We start from the raw sequence: 23,626 nt of genomic DNA, 5'->3' as shown, positions 1-23,626 counted from the left end.
GTGTGTGATGTGAGGGAATTATGTTCTTTCCTCATCAGGCTTGAAAGTCTTGGAGAGTTAATCTTGTTGAGGAATCCTGCCATGTCTTTGACGCTACCATTCTAATTGTGAAATTCTTTGATTCCGATCTTTATTTTAATGCCGCCGTCTTTAAAAAAAAATCATTCATATTTATTTCTATTTGAATAGAATATAAAATAAACAAGACCTTTTAACCATTTTTTGTTTCAACAAAGGAGTTACCACTTATCAAGGCCTGGATGCCACTCGAGGATAAGGATCAATGAGTGTACAATAGTCAATGGGACAATATCGTAGCAATCGTTAGTAGTGGCAATTTGGTAAATTTGATTAAGGGGAGAGCCCATAAAGAACTTGTTTATGTTGGACTTGAAGACAAACATGTAGTAGTTAGCTGGAAAGCAGACAAACGGGACAGAGTACCAAAGGCGTGCGGTTCTAAGAAAGAAGCTTTGTTCATGGAATCTACGTTTAGATTCAAACACAGATAAAAACGTGCGGAAATTATTGATATTGGTTCCAGTTTGACGCGTGTTTTTCGTGAAAGTTTGGCGAGGGAGCACAGATTGGAGCTCAAGCAAGCACTTTCCATGATTATAACAATAAAGCAGAAACAGGTGCGCAACGAAGGAAAGAGGTTGCAGGGAAGAGAAAAGAGCATCCCCAATGCGCTATGAAGTTTATCTTGAACTCTCTCAAAGCAGGATAACGTCTTTCTAGCAGCTCCTACCCATATGTGGTATTAGTACTCCATTCTTGGACGTACTTGGCTTTTACACAGGCAGAGAATTGCATCAACAGTGAAATATCTACTGGAGCGGTAGAACAATCCCACCATTTTTCTAGCAACCTATCAGGCAAAAGTTATAGACCGTTGACTTAGAATGAGTGCTTTATGTCAAACTCAGGGTTGAATTCGGTTAAATATGTGCTTATTTCTCCATAAAATATAGGCTCCTATTATTCGCCAACTGTGCATCGAACGGATACAATAACACATAGTTCGTTAATCCGCAATAATACCTATAGCTAGATATTAAATGATATGTTGTCTAAAATTCTACCAAAGACAAAATAAGTCACTCTTTTGTAATTAAGAACTTGAAAAATTAGTACAGACCTGTTTGTGTACAATTTCGTGTAGACAAATAAAAAAAAATGAAAGAAAAAGAAAAGAAAACTCATACGAGTGTCACATTGGTACAGTGGTGACGTCACCAGCTCTGAATACTATAGTTTTGCTTTCGGTTTCGATTTTAGCTGACGACACCCAGTTTTTTTTTTTTTTTAACTTTTAAAATCACGATTCTATAATAATATATACGAAATCTGGACACATTAAAATATCATATTTAAGCGTATTTTACGACCGGGCAACGCCGGGCGCCCCCAACCGCTAGTATATATATATATATATATATATATATATATATATATATATATATATATATAACACTTTATTTGTTTTTCATAAGCAGTAATATGTTGCTACACAGTCATGAGCATGTTTCGGTCAGCTAGTAACCAGTAACTAGAGACCTTTTCAGGTAATGCAGCTTACTGCTTATGTAAAAACAAACTAAGTGTATACCCTGCTCTACTTTGATATTGAGCACTCTTTTATTAACCTCGTTAAACTTAATTGGTTAGTTATCCTCTGGTAAACGATAACCTCATATATATATATATATATATATATATATATATATATATATATATATATATATATATATATTCAATTTTCACCCCAAACAAAGCACAGTGCCACTTTAAAGCAGGGGGCTACTATTAGGGACTTTATTAGCGGGGTCATTATGAAGGGAGATGAGTAGAAAGATGTTTGTTAACATTACACTTGAACTTCTGCATATCATTGCAGTTTGGAAAGCAGAATCCCGGAAGGGAGTTCCAAAGACCCGCAGTTCTGGGGAAGAAACTATTGGAGTAAAAGGCTTTCTTGCACCAAGGGATCTCTACTGGGATGAGACTTAGTAGCTTGTCGGGTTTGTCGGGGATAGTTACGTCGGGGAGGTACAAGTGTTTGCAGTTCGTCAGAGCATTCACCATTGAAGTATTTGTAGAAAAGGCAGAGGGATGCAACATCTCGTCGATGGGACAGAGGCTGAAGCCTAGATGACAGTTCAGGACCTATCAGGTTGTCGACTCTCTTAAATATATATATATATATATATATATATATATATATATATATATATATATATATATATATATATATATATATGCTTAGTTTTCCCCAAAGATGCAAACAACTGTTTTTATTTATAGATTTGCCGTCTTATTTATTTACTTAGTCGTCTCTAGAATTAGTGGAAAAAAAGGCAAAACAAAATAACTGGGAAACTGTCTGAAGGATTCTGATAAATAAAGGGAGATAACCGCTTGTTTTTACTTGTCTTCCCCTCTAATCCGCTGACTAAACCTCGCCTACAAATACGAAACAGCTGTCAATTAAACTACACAAACAAATCTTTCCCATTCGCAAGAATAAAAAAAAACATTATAAACAAAACGATGAAGATAAAGAAAAAAGAAGTCGTAATCTTTAATGTAATAATAACACGCGTCGTGTCTATGTTTCAAGATCGCCTTTTATAAATAGGAAATTCGTTAAGTGTATAACGACGCGGAATAATCCAGTTTATATATAAACGAACACTTTGTATAAGCCGCAGCAGACTGGTGTGTTATAATTGTTTGTAAACAAATCAATTTTTTTTTTTCTAAATTACTTTAATTATAAAAATTGGTTTCAAGGAAAAAGTATGACGTCATTTTATGCCACGAGCCGAGGAAAGTAACGAATTTTAAATTGTACCTATTTACAATGCCTCCCCACCGGACAGAGTTAGACACCAGGGTGTTTTTTTTTTTTTTTTTTTAACGTGGAGAAAAGGAACAAAAATAAAAATTGTCTCAGTCGTGAAGGATTTCTCCTCCACTGACAGAGAACAAGAAATTGAAGTGCAGCATCTGAAGAACAGATACTACACTTTGAGGTATTTATTTGCTCCCGCACTGAGCAAATTAGGCACAAGGCCGATTTTTTAAGTGAGGAGTGAAGGGGAAATGGGGACCAACTCCCCAGGGAATAGGGGAGCTGGATAGTGACAATTGGTATGAAGGGTTGCCCCTACATTGACCAAGGTCTTATCTGTGGGGTCGTCCCCACATATGGTCTTTGCTGGCAGTATGTATTTATTTGCTTCCCCACTGAGCAAATTAGGCACAAGGCCGTTTTTTTAATGTGGAGAGAGAGGGAGGGGGAAGGAAAAAAAGGGAGCCAGCTTCTGAGAGGTGGGAAATGGGAGCTGGATAGTAACTGTTGATATGAAGAGTTGCCCCTACATTGACCAAGGTCTTATATGTGGGGTTACCATCTCATATGGTCTTTGCTTGCAGTATCTATCGGAACAGATGGTATTTATTTGCTCCCCCACCGAGCAAATTAGGCACAAGGCCGATTTTTAATGTGAGGAGTGAAGGGAGGGGGAAGGGAAAAAGGGGACCAGCTCCCGAGAGGTGGGAAATGGGAGCTGGGTAATGGTCAGGCATGTGGGGTTGCCCCCACATCTGGTCTTTGCTAGTCATAGCTAGTCATAGCTTGCAGCATCTGCCGGAACAGATACTACACTTTGATCTTGTCCCGAAGGCCATCTTGTTGCAGTGGGTCGAGAGGTGGGAAGGTGCCAATCGACCGTACAAGGTAGACACAAAGTCAAGAGGTCCTGGATATGAACTTAAAACTATATCCGATGGTGAGGCGCCAGCTTGCGGGCTTTGGGGAGTGTGGAGCCACCCTTGAAATGCTCTTCTACGCATGCGCAAATGTACATTTATACGTTAAAGTCGATTGCATTTTGACGTTTTCTTATCAATCTTGCTCAACCTGTAAAGACTAAGTCCGGAGTGGTACGTCCAAGGATGGAATACTGTTGCCATATCTGGGCAGGAGCTGCCAAAAACAGCCTATCATGCCTTGACAGAGTACAAAATAGACTTCGTGGCTTAGTGGGGGATGCCCTTTTCTCTACCCTGCAAGCCCTCTCTCACAGAAGAGACGTTGCGAGCCTATCCTTGTTTTATCCTTATTTTCATGGCAGGTGCTCGTCTGAACTCCAATCCCTGGTCCCCCCTCGCCAATCTTTCACGAAAAACACCCGTCTAGCTGAATCCACTGTGAAAAATTTCCCCCACTCTATATCTGTGCCTAAATCAAAACGCGGATTCCATGAACAAAGCTTCTTTCTTAGAACTGCACGCCTGTGGAACTCTGTTCCGTCTGCCTGCTTCCCTCCGGACTACAACTTGGATGTCTTCAAGTCTAATGTTAACAAATTCCTAATGAACCGCCCCCTTAAGTAAACACTCCATCAAATCTCCACACTAACGTAATGTACTTGCAATAACCCTTATCCCTGAGTGGCCTCCGGGCCTTGATAAGTGGTGATCACTATGTAAAAAAAAAAAAAAAAAAAAAAATGCTTTGGATCGATTCTAACTAACGGAAACCAAGTAATTTAATTTTAATTTTAACTATTATATAGTTCAATAATCAATAGGGAATTGACTCTATTAATACGTAATCTGCATGAATTAAGATATTTTATCTAATCCTACTTTACACGTTGGTGACCACGACTATTTATTGGGTACAATATAAACATAAGAAATGTAGTCAATAAAAATGAATATAAAATCTGCATGAATTAAAATATCATATTTAAACGTATTCGACGACTGGGTTAATTTGGTTGGTTATTTTTGTTTTACGGCATACCAACCCTTTTCAGGTTATTTAATGCCGAATCCAGTAACTTTGAAGAATTTTTTTTTAATAGAATATATATATATATATATTTTTTCAAGTCGGTTTCTGTTTAACCCATAGATGGCACCCTATCAATTACTACCACTCCGGGTCAGAGTGGACCTGGGAGCAATGGCAATTAAAGGGTGGTTTCACACTCCTCAAAGCCCGAAAGCTGGGGCCTCACCATCGGATATAGTTTAAGGTCATATCCAGAGCCTTGACGACTGGGCAACGGCAGGCCGCCTGTTAGTGTGTGGGTGTGTGTGTGTATATATATATATATATATATATATATATATATATATATATATATAATCAAATATTTTTATCGTCATCGAAATCAGTGAAATTGCCCATTTGTCAAACAAATCAATTGATTGCCTGCTCTATTGGGGGGGGAGCTCAAATCAAATGAAAAAGTTTGATCCATGTCCGAGTAACCTACATTTAAAATTCCCAGTGTTTAGACCCAAACTTGGCAGAGGAGTTTGGTAGAGTTATCAAAGATTAAATCGTTGCACTTTGACCTATTGGCAGCCAAATTTCTGGCCGAAAATCGATTAAAATCTCCAGTCTGTAGACCGAAAATTGACAGAGTAGTTTGGTAGGGAAATGTACACACACACACACACACACATTTTCACTTTCAGCCCGGCGTTGCCCGGGTGTTTGAAGGTGTATGGCTAGCAAAAAAAAAAAAAAAAGTTGTAGTAGGAAGGCATGCTCGAACACGTATTGCAAAAGAGAAAAAGAACGAGAAAAAAACGTTACGTCTTTGCTGTTATGACCGTCGCCAAACCGGAAGTGACGTATGTTTAAATTACGGCTAGACAATCGAAAGGAGAGGTTGCCTTTCGAAAATATCAGCGAAAAAAAACGACCCTTCCTGTCGAAAATTTCCCAGTTGAAGGTGAAAATATTAATATTTTTAGCCACTTTTTCGATATTTGTCGTCTGAAAGGTCGAACTTCAAAACGATACTGATCTTGTAAAAATCCATCGCATCTGTCGAAAGTTTTAGAAAGACATGCAAACATAATACAAACATACATTTATATATTGGCAACTAAAAAATTTCGACCCAAACCGATTAAAAGTTTGCCCTATCTCTGAATACCCTTTATGTAAAATTTCAAATGTTTAGACCAGAAATTGTTGGAGTAATTTGGTAGAGACCGCAGAGGTCATATTTTTAAACTTCGACCCCTATTATGAACCCTTAACATTTATTGTTTTGTGCTTAAATCAAGTTCTGAAGTTAGATCCATGTCCAAGCTACCTATATCTAAAATTTCAATTGTTTATACCCAAAATTGGTGGAGGAGTTTGGTAGAGGTTTCAAAGGTCAAATCGTTGAACTTTGACCCCTTAACAGCCAAATTTCTGGTCGAAAACGGATACAAAGATTTTCCCAAACTCTCCATATATCTGTATAGCAAATTTCGAGTCTGTATACTTCAAATTGACAGTTATTGCGTAGGGAACTGTACACACACACACACACACACACACACACACACACACACGTTCACTTTGTATATATATATATATATATATATATATATATATATATATATATGAGTAACAGATAATGATTGGTTTTTAGTTCTAATTTTGTGCGATTCATAGTTTTACTTACATTCTTTTAAGATAAAACAAAATGGACGCCATTTAAAAAAAAAAAAAAAAAAAATTACAAAAGATGCTGGCCGCCATATTTATATGTAGTCTCCTTATGTCTTAAATAAAGGAAGTCTTCAGATACAATATCCCCATTGTTTCGTATTCATTATTAATAAGCTTGCATACGCCATACAATTACTTCTGACAGATGTTTGAATTTTTTTTTTTTTTTTTTTTTTACATTAGAAAATGAAAAATGAGAAAGAAAAGGGAAAGAAAATTTAAAAAAATGAACGGAAACTGTAACGGATATTGTTAACAAGCGTCCACTTAATCTATGCGTTTATCGATGAAGATCGAAGATGTTAAAGCAGTACTTTCGAACCGCTGTACTACGGCATTTGAATGGTTATTTATTTGTTTACCACGAAACAAAATGTGACACAAGGTCGGTTTAATGTCGAAGATAACTAGCCCCCCTCAAAAGGGTCATTCTGCAAAAATAAAATTGCCTTCGTATAGAAGGGTTTCCCCTCCATCGACTGAAGACAATTAATTCGAGTGCTGCATCTGTGCAGTTCAGTGACCAGCCCAGTACAAGTACTGGGTGTCGACTGTGGCATTTGAGTGTGTCGCAGAATGATGTCTGGCATAGCATTAAGAGATAATAACTAGAAGCCATTTAATTTCATTTGTGTTTGTAAAACATGCACGATGCGACACAAGGGAATATGTAAATATCTCTACTGGACAATCTGTAAAAGTTTGAATATAGCAAGCCCTGGGAACATATACCGGAAAGAACCGGAAAGAACGGTTGCAAATAAGTCATACGGCACCCAGCATGTCTATGCAATTCTTACAGACACGCATCTAAAACGCAGAGCTATTAAACCTGACATAGTGATATGAGAAACGAGAAGAAAGGAGCAACCTTAGTAGAAGTCAGTGTTCCATATGATGCTGCATTAAACACAGCCCATAGGAAAAAATTTCAAGAAATACCAGGGTCTTATGTACAAGAAGAAAAGAAACTGGAATCTTAGGAAGATCACTATCATTTCAGTAATTCTGGGAACAACCAGACTCGTAAAAAGGAATTTTAAACACAACCTGGCAAATGTACCCGACGACCCAAGTGCAAGAGAGATGCAAACAATTGCACTTACAGAAACTGTTAGAATCTTTAAAATATCTTTCGGTTAGAATGTATGAGACAGTGGTTGAATGGATTCATACATTCTCACCGAGAGATCTTTCCAAGATTCTGTGAATGCACCATCCAGGCTTGAATAAAATAATACGAAAATTGAAAAAGAATGACATGGCAAGATTTAGCATCAACTTTTCCCCATTTTGAATCATGTTAAAATGGAGAAGGACGTCCAATTGCCATTCGAGCCCTCTTGGATTTCTGTCATGGAAAATATTTTTGTCGCTTTTGGATAATTCGCAACTTGTTTGAGAGAAATAATCCCATTTTACTAAGAGAACTATTCATTTTTTCATACAAGTTTTTAGAACAACAACAACAAAAAACCATTAAAACACATTAATACAAAAAACAAAAACTGATATTTGGGCTTGATAATCAATGCCCTGGAAAAGTCACTTCTAATTAATTGTAACAATTTTTTTTTTTTTTTCAATTAATTCATTTAATGTAACAAAGTTTTTTTTGTTGTTTTTTTTTTAATAGGAGAGTACTAAATACCCAGTAGAGTTTATCGGTTAAATATTTTAGTACTAAATACTAGTGGTGGGATGATTCCAATATCTTTCCCGATTCCGTGCTAAATTCCCGATTGTGATAAAATTTCCGATTCCGGTTTTTTCTTTTTTTTTACACAGGCATCACCACATTATCAAGGCCAAGAGGCCACTCAAGGATAAGAGTAAAAGAGTGTACAGTAGAAATTGGAAAATATAGTAATCATTAGTAATGAAAATTCGGTAAATTTGATAACTTATATGGAACGGCTCATCAAGAACTTATTTACGTTAGACTTGAACACAACCATATTGTAGTCAGCTGGAAAGCAGGAAAACGGAAGACAATTCCATAGGCGTGCAGTTCTAAGAAAGAAGATTTGTTCATGGAATCTACGTTTAGGTTTAGGCACAGATAAAGAGTGCGGGGAATTATTGATAGTGTTTTCAGCTAGACGAGTGTTTCTTGTGAAAGTTTGGCGAGGGGGGACCATAGATTGAAGCTCAGTCGAACACTTTCCATGAAAATAATGATACATCAGAGACAAAAATCTATAATCATTTAACTAATATATATATATATATATATATATATATATATATATAATGTATTAGTGATGGGACGATTCCAATATTTTTCCCGATTCCGATACAATTACCGATTCCGATTTTTTTATAAATCTCTAATTATTTAACTATAAGATCGTTATTTCCCCCGATTTTCATAAAAACACATGTTAAATGTGCAGATATTTTCCTAAACGTATAAATCCACTTATGTGTATATGAGTGACCTATCGATTTTAGATTTACTGGTAATTTAAAATAAATGATAGTTAATAAATATTTATTATTTTATCATTATTACCAGCAATGGAGGATTTTACTTTGAACAAAATCAAATAAAAAGGACAAAATAAAATAGGCATAAATTTTTCCGATACCGATTCCGATGCCTCCAAATTTTCCGATTTTTCCGATTCCTGATTCGGATTTCAATTAATCGTCCCAGCACTACTGAATACCCAGTAAGAGTTTATCGATTAAATATTTTAACGCAAACACACACACACATACATTTAGTTTATTATTTATATAGATCAGGATTTTTGTGTTTAACGACGGTTGGACGATTTCAAAATTAAGGGTGACAGACCAATTGACAGTATTTATAGAGATACCTGGACGCATCTGAAAAGGTAAATGCGCGCATTCAATCTTAGCGATACAAGTCTAATATATAAAAGACTACATGCCTGTCTCTTTATTTTCAAACTCTATCTCTCCGAAACTAAAAGTCGCAGGGCGGCGCTAGGGTCTCATGTATCGGTCTTTTATGTGTTTTTAACCGGTTAAAATAGTTTTAAGAGATTAAAAAGAGGTCAAATTAAAAAAAAAATCATTAAACATTTTGTATATTAATCTTAGTTTACTTTTAACCAGTTCATATGTGTCACGTTAGTACAGTGATAACGTCACCAGCTTTGAGTGATAGAGTTTTGCTTCGGTTTCGATTCTAGCTGATAGCACCCAAATATCGTTTTTTTTTTGTTTTTTTTTTTACTTTTGTAACTTCGACTTTATAATAATATATACGAAATCTTGACAAATATAAACATCAGATTAAAGCGTATTTTACAAATCCGGGCGCAACCACCCACGTTAGTCCGATTTAAAATTGAATCGGGACAGACAGACACAGAGACGGACGTAACTTTTTTTCTGGAAATGATCGGACGTATCTAATCTACTAATCTAAACTGATAGAAAAAAAAAAAACATTCTGTAATCTTTCTATTATATTTTTGTTTTATCTAGTGTCAAGTTTTCGATGTATACATTTTTTTCCGTTTTTTATAAGGACCAAGCAGGAAACATCCTGTTGGGCTTAATAATATTTGAAGTAATATATATTCACGGCTTTCGCCGCCATTTTGATTACAAATTCCTGTCATACAGTATTTTATGTATTTAGCTAATTTTAAACCCATTCACAGATTTTTTTTTGAGGCCCCTCAACCTACGGTAGAATAAAAAATCCGTCAATCTAAGAAAGAGAAGTTAGTGGACAAATGCGTATTGAGCAAAAAAAAAAAAAAAAGGGGGGGGGAGAAAGTTCAAACAAAAGCTCAACCAACTATCGTCTGCTTTTATCCTTTTGAAAACTAGAAAAGGAAAAAAAAAATGGCCGCCCGTTTGTTATTTTTTTTTGTATACTTTTAGTCTCCCTGAATGTTATTAAGAAAAGAAAAATTAAGTGTTACACCAAAAAAACTTATATTCACGATCTGGTTTCATTTACTTATATATTACTAGCAGAGTGACCTGACGTTGCCCGGGATTCAATAATGATCAACAAATTCTTCGCGCTTCAATATTTTTATTGTCATCAAGATCGATCAAGTCGAACATTTTTCAATAAAATTGATTGATTGCCTGCTCTAGTTGGGGACTCATCGCGATAAACTGGAAAAACCTTCACAAGACGCTCGCTGTTACATTGTTCACAATATAATGTAGTCTACATTGCACTGTAGAGAACGTACGACTGATTTATAAAGTTATTTTTATACCTAATGATTATATAGTTTTAAATGAAGAAGCCAAGTGTCATGCTTCAGTTGTGTTCTAAACAGAAATATTCCTTTCGAACGCGCCCCTGTCACATCAAAGAACCTACTGTCGATTTTACATGCGGTGATAATGGCTTGAATTTAAGTTTAAAATGAAAAAAAAAAAGTAAACAAAAAAAGTTTGATTGTGAAATTGTGCTTTAAACGGAAACATTCATTTAAAACGAGGCCCTGTCATATTAAAGAACTTAATGTTGACTTTATATGTTGGGCCTTTCTGCAGATGCAGTTATAAAACTTGTCAAACAAACTTGTGATGTTAGGCTGTGTAAGGTGTTAACTTTGGTCAGAACCGCCTGTTCATTCTTTCATCGGATTTTTTTCGATTACCGATTATCTATAGTTATTTTTCGATTGTCGATTATTTATCGAAGATATTCCGATACAAACCCTATCTAAGAACACTGTCAGGCACATGAAGTTCCTTCATACGAAATTTCTTAAAATTCCTTTTATATAATAGGAGAGATAATAATAGAAATTTATTTATATCTATCTATACGGGTTTTTCCGTCATTAGAATCAGAGCCAGGGCCATTATTAAAATGGCGTTTTCTTTTTTGACTATGCCATCTTGCTGTTCATGCGTAGTTCAACGAGGTCAAGTCTCAGATAATTGTCGTTCTTCTTTGAGGAGCGATCAGCTTACTGCTAATCGCCAGAAGCCCATCTACTGGAAATGCTAACGGGTCTGCTCAGGCATTTTTGCAGATAAAATGCACCCCTCCCCCTACTCTCTCTCACAATATATATATATATATATATATATATAGAGAGAGAGAGAGAGACTAGCAGGCCGCCCCGGTATTGTCCAGTCGTAAAATACGCTTAAATGATATTTTGATTAATGCAGATTTCGTTGTTATTATTATTATTATTATATTATATTGGACTCAATATATATTAATGATTTAAAAAGTAAAAAAAAAAAATGACTCGTGCGCCACTACCGAGACTCGAAACCAAAATGTTCAGCTTACGACTTACTTTTTCCTTTGACATTAATGCCTGAGCTATGAAGACATATTTGCTGCAAGGCTAAAAATCAAAACATAAGTCAACAGCTATTACGTCACACATGAATTATCGTAATGCCGTCGTTCGACGGTAACATGGCAAATTATATTTCATTAATTTTTACATTTTTGCACCTATTTTCCCTGGCTACTATCCAAATATAAAGTTTCACATGATTTCGAATACCCTATATATCAAGTTTGATATCCGCAGATCAAAAATCGACAGGAATTTGCTAGGTAACATTTTTTAAACAAATATATATACGCATGCATAAATATATATAGAAAGAGGTTTGTGCAGAATATCTGCCTGAATACAATTACACGTAATAGTTAACTAAAGATGATCATCCCATAAGAAAACCGAAAAAAACTAATAGGGAATTAATTAAAATCAATGTTTAAAAAGAATATGCAAATTAGCTAGATCTTTTGCAGATGAATGCAATTCCACGACCCATATATAACAAAGTGTATTTTCTTTTTAAATAAATAGAAAAAGGGCGAGCATTGTTTCTGTCTTGGCCCTCGAGCCAAGATCAAGGTGTAGTATCTGGTCTGGTCAATGGAGGGGAAACCCTCTATACTAAGACAATTACTATTTTTGGGTACTGCCAGAGTGCCCACTTTTTGCCCTTCTTTTAGGGGAGCTTGTCCTCTCCTCACATTAAAAACAACCTTGTGTCACATTTGTTTTCGTGAGGAAACAAATAAATACGTAAATGGGGGAAGAGGTGGCTGGTCACTTTTAATGCATCCAAAACCAAGCTTCTATCTTTACATCATCAACGCTCTGATCCCCATCTGGCATCAATTGAAATACATGGCTCTCGTCTTGGGGAGGCTCCATGTTTTGACAAGCTTCTGGGTTTGACTTTTACTCCTGATCTGAAATGGAACACGTACATCAAATCTGTTGCCAGGGACGCTGGGAAAATGGTGGGATCCTTCTACCGTTCCAGAAGATATCTCACTACTGATGCAATTCTCTATCTGTATAAAAGCCAAGTACGTCCAAGGATGGAATACTGCTGCCACATCTGGGCAAGAGCTGCTAAAAACAGACTATCCTGCCTTGACAGAGTACAAAATAGACTTTGTGGTTTAGTGGGGGATGCCCTTTTCTCTTCCCTGCAACCTCTCTCCCACAGAAGAGACGTTGCGAGCCTGTCTTTGTTTTATCGTTATTTCCATAGCAGGTGCTCGTCTGAGCTCCAATCCCTCGTCCCCCCCCCTCGCCAATCTTTCATGAAAAACACCCGTCTGGCTGAAACTTCTGTCAATAATTTTCCCCGCTCTTTATCTGTGCCTAAATCCAAACGTAGATTCCATGAGCAAAGCTTCTTTCTTAGAACTGCACGCCAGTGGAACTCTCTGCCGCTTGCCTGTTTCCCACCTGACTACAACTTGGACGTCTTCAAGTCCAACATAAACAAACTCTTGACAAACCGCCCCCTTAAGTAAGACACTCTATCTAACCACCCAATACTAATAATTACTACAATACTATCTCATTGATTACTGTACACGCAATAACCCTTATCCCTGAGTGGCCTTCGGGCCTTGATAAGTGGTGAACCCCATGTAAAAAAAATAAATAGGAAAAAGGGCGTTTATTATGAATATCAACACACACACACAAAATAGAAGTATATAGATATTGGTCAGGACTCTACGGACAAATTTATCTTCAGTTGGCCTTTGACAACTAAATATTTTCGTTTACTAGCCAAATAGAAAAGTTACTAGCAAAACCCACATGATTTTTAGAATATGAGATCTTATTTCTGTGACGCGTATGTACACCATAACGATTTTTCTGTGTGATTGTGTGTGTGTGTGTGTTTTTTTTTAATAAGTGCAATTCTAAATATACAACAAATTTTATGTTGATACTCGAAGGTATAAACATTAAATAATTTAACTTTATTCGTTTTATTTAAAAAAAAAATAGTTGAAAAGATATTTTTCACTCAGTAAAGAGTTTTGGAAGATTGTCAGTGAAAGAAATACAATCGCGAAAAGATAAGCGTTTCATTATTTCTAGTCGCCACTTTGAAAAATCGCTCGCTAATGCGACTGTTTCACTCGCAATTTACAGCCCTGTTGACCATGGGCGGGGGAGATAGTTTTTTTTTCTGTTTTTTGATGTCCATGATGTTAATATTGAACCGGAATAGATTTACTTAACGGTTATTTTTCAAAATAAATTGCTAAAAAGTGAGCAAGGAATTTTGTTTGCCACAATCGGAATAGAATGAAGTCTTGCTGAACATTAAAGAAACAGAATTTTGTGAGAGTTCCTGAAAATGAATTCCAAGAATATATTGTTAATAGCGAAATGGATCTCATTAAAAATTCCCTTCACGTACTTTTCGCCAATTATTTCGCAAATTGAAATACAACTATTGACGCTACCGGTATTATTCAATCATTATTTAAAACAAACAAACAAACAGACAAAAACAAATATTTTAAAAAGCGAATTATACTATGCAAATATCATTTTAACCCTTTATTTTTTTTAATTAATAACGATTTATCAAGGTTTAAAACCACTGAAAGATGAAGCTTAACACGGTGAAATTAATATTATCTCAGAAGAAAAATTATGGCAGAATTTTTTATGGCAATCATCCCAGACAAGACCTGAAGACATTTTTTTTTACACGGTGGTCACCACTTATCAAGGCCCGGAAGCCACTCAGAGATAAGGGTTTTGTCATATATTAGCAACTCCTAAGTTATACAAAGTAATCTTCCTTTTCTGTTAACACAATATTGTACTACGATGCTATGAAAGTAACTTCCCTTTGATGTAGCCTCGGAGTTGTATAAGAATGAGATATCAAAACAGCGGACTGATGAAGACCATTAGATTAACGACTCAAACGAGCTTGAACAAAGGAAGCATAGAATAGATAAAATAATTCTGAAGAACGCAAATCATAATAGTATTTGTAGAAAAGACTGATTATTAGCGAGGCTCTACGTTGCTTAACTTCAATGATATGACGAGAAGTAGTGTGTCAAGATTATGCTATATATATATATATATATATATATATATATATAGTGTTGCAAGTTTTTTAACCTTTAAAACTATACAAAAAGCTTATTTAACTTTTTATCATTCGTTGCAAAACTATTTAGTTAGTAAGTCATTTAATCACCTGAAATCAATGCATCAACTATAGTCCTTATGCTAATTTAAGGGCTCATCATTTTTTTTTGTCATAAAACACTCTTTCGGGGATTTAAAAACAAAACATGTTAAATCATGGCTCCCCAGCAGTGTTGATCAACACCACCTCCTTTAATCACAAGAACAAAAAATGTTCCAGATATTGGATCTAGTTACTTGCATATGATTAACTTGGCCACGCACACACACACACACACACACACACACACACACACACACACACACACACACACACACACACACACACACACACACAAACACTCACACACAAACACACACACGCAAACACACACACACGCACACACACACAGACACACACACAAGCACATACATACCCACACAAACACGCACACATACACACAAACACACACGTGCACACACACAAACACACACGTGCACACACACGCGCACACACACGCACAAACACACACGCAAACACACACACGCAAACACACACACAAACATGCACACATATGGACCGCAGTTTTGTGAACAGTCGAGAAGAGTCGTTCAAAAAATCCAAAAAATACAAAAAAAAATCAGCTTTTGTGACGCATATACAAAACCCTCCAAACATTTCTGGAGAAATCTCATTTCGTTCGTACTCGTCACGAAATGATGTTGTATTCCAAAAATCACGTAAATTGATAAACAAGTTTTTTTTGGAGCTGACACCTTAAATAATCAAGTTATACTCAATCTACACAGTCATCGATTAATACACTATCACCTTACATTCATTAACCCTTATCCTCGAGTGGCCTTCGGGTCTTGATAAGTGGTGACTCCTTTACAAGAAAAAAAACATCTGCTGAAAATAGTTGCCCAGATAGTCTAAATATTATCAAACAAGTATTGGTATGCTTAGATTGACTGTAATTTGTGTTCCACTTTGAAAAAAAAAAAAAAAACCGACAAGATAACTTTATAGGTTATATAATAGTGTACAGTTTTTCTAAGCATCTCTCGGATGAGTGTCAGCAATTGTGAACCCCGACAATATTTTATGGAAACGTTGACAAAAGTTTAATCAAGCCGTGCAAGTGGGATATAACACTCAATGGCGGGTTTTGTTGTTTTAGTTTAGAAGATAGATGTGTCCGCCATGTTTTTCATTAAAGCGATCTTTTCTCTACCGGAAGTGAATTCGCTCAGTGCAATGATCACTTTTAATATAATTTCGGGGGCCAACGACAATTAACGTCAGAAGCGGGGAGAGGATTTGGAACCGAAATATCTACTGGAGTCTTGTGTTGTCAGCCGTCGGACATATCCGTTATTTTGCGACGGAAGATACGGAATGATTGATGCTTGTGCTAGTAACAGTCGACCTGTGTCACTTTTAAAGACGAGATCAATACGAGAAATAAGGGAGTGGTTCAAGTGGAGTGTGATAAGGGGTAGGGCACAGGAGGATTGTACACCAAACACATAAATAATCTCCCATCTTGAGGCTCCATTATTAGTTTTTATATTAATATTTTTATTAATAGAAAACATGCAATTATATACAACTCCTAAACTGAAGTCTATCTCGCTGCCCCCCCTCTCTCTCTTTCAAGAGAAAAATCCAGGTTGTGCTCGATGGTCGCACTTCTGAACATGAATATGATATAAATGCGGGAGTGCCTAAGGGGTCTATTCTTAGACCTCTATTATTCCTAATATTCATAAATGATCTCTCTGACAAATTTTTTGTGAGATCGGTATATATGCTGATGATACCACGATAGATTCGAACCCGGCGACAGAAGTGTGAAGAATAAACCATCATGTGTTTTGTAAAGCTCGTCTTGTGTCTTATGAGTCTTACAGAAAGGTAAAGTCCAGACACGACAGAAATGGCAGAAACACTAGAGGATGACCTCCAATCTGTAGTGGATTGGGGACAAAAATGGATGGTCACATTCAATGCTGCCAAGACTAAACTTGTTTCCTTCAATAGCTACAAGAAACCTTTTCTACAACCAATAGCAATGACCAAAGAATCTTTATCTGAAATTACATCTTTTAAATTCCTCGGCCTAACGTTCACAGGAAACATGAGTTGGAAAAATTACATGGAGAGCATTGCCAGGACTGCTACGAAAAAGGATCTAGAAGGCCACCATTCGCCAATGTATGGAGTATTGTTGTCATATTTGGGCTGGTGCATCTGCTACTAGTCTCTCACTCCTAGACAAGGTTCAAAAGAGAGTTGCCAACCTAATAGGTCCTGAACTGTCATCTAGGCTTCAGCCTATGTCCCATCGACGAAATGTAGCATCCCTCTACCTGTTCTACAAGTACTTTAACGGTGAATGCTCTGACGAACTGCAAGCACTTGTACCCCCTCGAGGTAAATACCCCCGACAAACCCGACAAGCAGCTAAATCCCACCCCTTCACAGTTGAGATCCCCAGATGTAAGATAGCCTTCTACCCCAGTAGTTTCTTCCCCAGAACCGCTAGACTTTGGAATTCCCTTCTGGGTTCCTGGTCCCCCAACTGTACTGACATGCAGAAGTTCAAGTGTAACATGAACCGACATCTTGCTGCCCAACTCCCCACATAGTACCTCTGTATATTATGTCCCTGATAGTAGACCCCTACATCAAATTGGCGATGTGCCTTGTTTGGGATGAAAATGTAATTTAAAGAAAAAACATAAATTAATATATGAAGATGTAATTTTATGCGTACATTTTTCAGTGCTCGATACATAATTAGAGTTAGGTAGTAAGTTATGAAAATATGTATGGCAATTAAGCTACACAGAATATTTCGCGTTTATGCATAAGCCTGACAAATTATCACGAAAATAAAACGCGGAATAATCTGTTTAGCTTAATCGCCATACATATTTTCATAACTTATATATATCGCGATTAACACCAGTCGATAGATTCGAACCCGTCGACCGAGGCTATCTCTGGCTTCATTAGCAAGGACCTAATTCATTCGGCTACAGTTAACTGCTAACCGTTTTATGTATATAGATAAAGTATGTGTGTGTGTTTGCATGTCGACAAATAAGAAATAGAGAAAAGATATAAATATATTCTTCGTATTAATTTCTTTACACATAGACACATACATACGTAATTTCGAGTGGATGGGGATTTTTAGATGTGGTCAAGGCAGTTTATCTAAGAAAATAGAAACTGAAAAAAAGTAAAAATTTAAATAAATAAAAAAAAAACAGCTTTGTGATGATGGTGTCCGTAACCGGATGCTACTGTAATTTGGTCGAGGGGGCACAAGTGCTTGCAGTTCGTCAGAGCATTCACCATTAAAGTACTTGTAGAGCAGGTAGAGGAATGCAACATTTCATCGATGGGACAGAGGCTGAAGCCTTGATATCAGTTCAGGACCTATCAGGTTGGCGACTTTCTTCTGAACCCTGTCCAAGAGTGAGAGACAAGTAGCAGATGCACCAGCCCAAATGTGACAACAATACTCCATACATGGAAGAATGGTAGCCTTATAGAGGAACAATATACTTTCAGGCGTAAGTAGCTTTCTAGGAAGGTAGAAAGTGCCCACCTTCTTCGCAGCAGCTTTGGCAATGCTCTCAATGTATCTATTCCAGTTCATATTCCCTGTGAACGTTAGGCCGATGAGACGAACAAATTTATTAAAATTACAAAATTGAATAAGTTTTCACAAACATAGTTATAAGGGAAATCGCTTGCTACCAGGAGTGGGATATCCTGTCGTGCCCATGTTTGATATCGTATAATGCACGGCTCGTCAGTGCAGAATGGACGAATTTAAACTCCTCAAGGTAAAGCGTTTAAGAGTATTTTCTTTTGATGTGCACGTCATATCAAATACAAAAACAACAGAAAATATAACTGTCACCCTCTTCCTTTGAAATTCGAACCCTAACCCTCCTTTTAATTAGAGAGTCGATACCTCGGTCGCTTCGTGTGTCAGGTTTAAGTTTTAAATAGCATTATTATCGTCACTGGCCGCGTAGAGTGAAAGGACGTATAAATACAGCATAGCACCCCTAGAATTGATTTCGTGCGTCGGTTGTCTGCTTCGTTATAGTCCTTTTTTAACAGGGGAATCACCACTTATCAAAGCCCGGAGGCCACTCGAGGATAAGGATTAATGGATATACATGAGTCAATGTGATTATATATCATAATTTTCATTATTTTGACTCTCGAGTGTGTACTCGTTGATATCTTATATGCTTTTATATAGAGTGATGTGGTTCTTGGTTGATTAACTGTGTCTAACATATACTCGAGTCAAAGCATTGAAAAGAATATGCTGTTGTCATAGCCCTACTTATAAAACGATTTTTTTTTTCTCGTGTTTTTTTTTTTCTTTTTTTTTTTAACCTTAATGGATTTCTGAAAATTTTATTGGTAGCTAACGGGGTTCTTGCGACAATACAAATACTGTCTTAAGAAATCAGGAGAAAGGGGTCGGGAATTTTGCGAGACAATCTATGCCATCCCCCCCCCCGCTAACCTCTTTTTTTATATTCCTTTCCACCAATCTCAATCTAATTCAACACTCCCTTCCCCGAACCCCGATCCTTCCATAATTTATTATTGTTTTGCTCTTTTTCCAGTTGCATGTGACAGCAGTTGCCTCTGTTGACACATGGTCCGTTGGACATTGATGACACCAGTGACCTTTCTCTCCCCTGCCCGCACCGTTTGTATTTGGTGAGCTCCCCATCAGAGATGTGGTGCCCTCGTTATTCTAAGAGTTATGACTTCCCCCATATCCTGCTGTTGGCGTTTTCAAATATAATTTTCTTTCATTCAACTTTCTTCACTATCTTTGAGGGGGGGGGGCTTGCTGGGTCGGAAAATACGCTTAAAAATATTTAAATTCATAGAGAGTTCGGATTTACATCAGCTAGAAGCGAAACCAAAATGTTTAGCGCTTCAACCTCGTCCCCTCATTTAGCGTTCTAGCCGCGTTCGTTATCGTTTGGGATAAGCCCACAGATTGATAAGGAAGTTACGAAATTACAAAATTAAACCATTTTATGCAGGATGTATTTACGCATGCGCAAAAGCAATAGAAGTATGTCGGCAAGTTGAAATAAACGTTTTACATCTCAAGTTGCCGACATATTTCTGTACGCGTTATCCATTCAAACAAAGATTTTACTCGTTATAAACCGTCTTTAGTGTATGATTACTGTTTCCTGTTCATTTCAGTCACATGTCACCAATAGTTTAAGTGTTTATCAGTTAAATATTTACGCACAAACAGATACACATAAGTCTGTTTTATTGCCCCCCCCCCCGGACAAAAGGAAGGTTGGCCTGTAAATTCACACTTGTCCGTTCGTCCGTTTGTCTGTCCGCACTTTTCTCAATAACTACGTCTTGGAATTTTTTAAAAAATTGCATAAAGATATGAATAAAAAAAGTAACAGACCGGATTTTCCGGGGGGGGGGGTTGTGGGGACCCCAGGGGTGCTTTTTAGGTTAAAATGGCTAAAATTGACACTTGTGCTTATTAAAGAAAAATAAAATGATGCCTTTGATTTTTATGAAACTTTCTGAAAAGTTTTAACTAACTGATTTCTATATAATTTTGTTTGTCTATACTTCACAATAACTCTTGGGTGTGCCCCAGGGGCTCTTTTAGGTCTAATAAAAACACTCCATTTTTGGGGACTATTTTACCATATTTGTCCAAATTTTTTTTGTGTATGTCTATTTAGCAGTTTTTCGTGGCGCTGAACTCAAATTTAAATATGTTAAGGCCCTAGGGGCTTTTGGGGCTAAATGGGGGGGGGCAATGATGGACTTATTCATTTCTTTTTTTTTTTTTTGCATGGTGTAAAACTCAGATTTCCATGTTAAGGCCTAAAACTGCACAGTTTGTTCATTTTCACCGGGATTTGATGTCCCCTGGGAAATTTTGGGGCTAAATGGATGGGGGCAATGCTGAACTTAGTCATTTTTTTATGCCTCGTACACTGTGCAATCACGTGGGACCATGAATGCTTCACTTGTTTATATAGATTTTACCAACGTTTCTTTCTGTACTCTTTCTCTTATTTTTCTCCTGAAGTGCGACCAGATCAGAATGAATGACGACACTGGTTTTTTAAGCTAAAATGCACCAAACATTGATGTTATAGTCCTTTCTCTTTTCACTTTGCGAAACTCAATCATGTTTTGCAAAGTAGAAAAAAAAACAATTTTCAATGGTAATTTCTTCTTTTTTTTTGCTATCGTTCAGTTTTTCTCATTCGTTCAATTTTTTTTTTTCGTTCATTTTTGTTAATTCTTTCTTTTCATTTGTTTTTCGTTTTTTATTTCTTTCCTTCTCTATTTCTTCATTTCTGTATTTCGTTTTTTTCGTTCTGTTCGTTCGTTCTTTCTTTCATTCGTTCTCTCGTTCGTTTTTTCTTTCTTTTGTTGTTTCGTCTTTCGTTCGTTCTTTCTTTCTTTCTTTCGTTCGTTCTTTCTTTCGTTCGTTCTTTCTTTCTTTCGTTCGTTCGTTCTTTCTTTCGTTCGTTCGTTCGTTCTTTCGTTCGTTCGTTCTTTCGTTCGTTCGTTCTTTCTTTCGTTCGTTCTTTCTTTCGTTCGTTCTTTCTTTCGTTCTCTCCTTTCTTTTTTATTTCTTCACTTTCTTTCGTTTTCCCTACTTTTTTTTCTCATTCGTTATTTCGTTGTTCCTTGTGTTCTTTCTTTCCTTTCGTTCTTTCCTTTCTTTCACTCTTTTTTCCTTCGTTCTCTTTTTTCTTAATCGTTCTTTCTTTCCTTTTTTTTACTTCCATTTTCTCTATTTATATTTTCTTTGGTTCCTAATTTCTTTCTTTCTCGTTTTTTCTTTCTTTCATTATTCTTGCTTTCTTTCGTTCTCCTTTTTCGTTCCTCTTCCTTTCTATATATGTTTCTCTTTCCTTTTTTCTATTTTTGCTATTTCATAGTTTTGCTTCTTCATATTTTTCTTTTTCATTTTTCATCTACTCCTTCTGACCCCTTTCAAAATTTATTCCCCTTTAATCTTTATTATCTTCCTCGCTCGCAACCTACTGCCCCATCACCTCAACATCTTAACCAACCTGTCCCCTAAGAATTAGCCGACTTATAAACCTTTTATTCATTCATGCTAAACCCAAGAAAACCGAAGAACATCTTCCGTTTTGTTGTACATCCTTTCTTTCTCTTGTAACTGATTAGCGTCTCTATTTTATCATCTCTGCCGTCACCAATTTGGTCCCACCCCACACTTTATGCAAACCAGCCCCTATTTTATTTCAGAGCCCCATCCCCGATTCCCTGCGGCTCGTATTGTTATTTGTTGACTTGTAAAGTATCACAAATGAGTGATTGGTCATCCTTGTAGGTAAACATTTCGATCAAACACTATTTATCCAAACTCCGATGTCCGCCACCAAACCGAATGTTAATCTGCTTTTTTTTTTTTTTTTTTTTTTTTTTTTTGGACATTGTCTCTTCTGATTTTTCTTTTTCCTTCACGACTCAGATTATAGATGGGCGCATATTTTGGCAATAAAACAGCGTTTCTTGTCAAGTGAAAAATCAAAGAAGCAACGTCCTAAAAAGAACAAACAAAAAAAAACATTGATCATTTTTTAAGCTTGAATTCTACCAAAAGCCACACCCTGTCATAAATATGTACCTCTCGTCCAATCCCGGGTCATAGAACGGTCACTATGTATTTGCTTCCCTCCGCAAAAGATTAAAATTAGATACATAACCAAATAATGTGACACAAGGTTGGGAAAGCAGGGTTTTAAGACAATCGCTCTAGAAAAAAAAAGCATTCTAACGTGCAATAAATGCCTGCGCAGATCCAACGGCATTCCTTGGTAAAAGCGCCTGAGGCTGTTGTTAATAAACTAACCCTTTCTCAATGTTCTATTCTCTTTTTTACGTTATAGTAATCTCTCAACAAGGCCCGGAGGCCACTCAAGGATAATTGTTAATGGGTAGCGTGATAGTGTGGAATGGATAAGTCCGCCTCAAGAATCTATTCGTGTTGGATTTTAACACAACCGTGTTATAGTCAGCTAGAAAGCAGTACCGTCGTATTGTGTTGCAGTTCTAATACATTTTTTAATTCTAATCTTGTTCTTACACATACACGCGCGCATCTACAGGGAGACGATGAAATTCCCGCCCAGAAAAGACAACATGATTCCATTTCCATTTGATTAAACCGTTTTTTGGAGAGAGGGGGTTGCAGACGATCTACTAGTTAGCCAGTTGTGTACAGATCCCAAGAGCGATAGGAGCCTTCTATTATGTCTGAAAGCGACATAATGTTCAGCAAAGGAGATTGGAGATGCGCCGCTGATCAACTCATGCTCTCTACTGATCCAAGTTATGACAACAGGACCATTGCCAGCATCCTCAAAATACATCGCTAGATAAACACGATTAATAGGGACGTGACTAGGGTGATAAAAATAAAGTTTCCGGCCATAGTTATGGTTTTTGGTGTGGTTTCGAGTGAGGGCCCTATCATGCCACCTCACATCTTCGAAGTCTGCTTGAAAGTCAACACCAAAGTGTACTTGGCTGTGCTGAAGAATCTGGTGATCCTTTGGTGCAATCAGGTGGCTGTTGGCAGACCCTAGATGTGGC

The 23,626-nt window shown here is 36.8% G+C and overlaps 1 protein-coding gene across 8 annotated transcripts in view; it reads left to right on the top strand.

The window, feature by feature from the left end:
* Window positions 1-23,626, top strand: part of LOC145260676 (E3 ubiquitin-protein ligase TRIM9-like) — a 1,004,508-nt gene that overhangs the window by 177,974 nt on the left and 802,908 nt on the right. The window lies entirely within an intron of this gene.

Source organism: Euprymna scolopes, chromosome 36, assembly GCF_053919585.1.
Source record: "Euprymna scolopes isolate OS-2025 chromosome 36, ASM5391958v1, whole genome shotgun sequence".
Lineage (NCBI taxonomy): Eukaryota > Metazoa > Mollusca > Cephalopoda > Sepiida > Sepiolidae > Euprymna > Euprymna scolopes.
The sequence above is the reverse complement of the archived record's forward strand: the minus strand, read 5'-3'. Positions and strand labels throughout refer to the sequence as shown.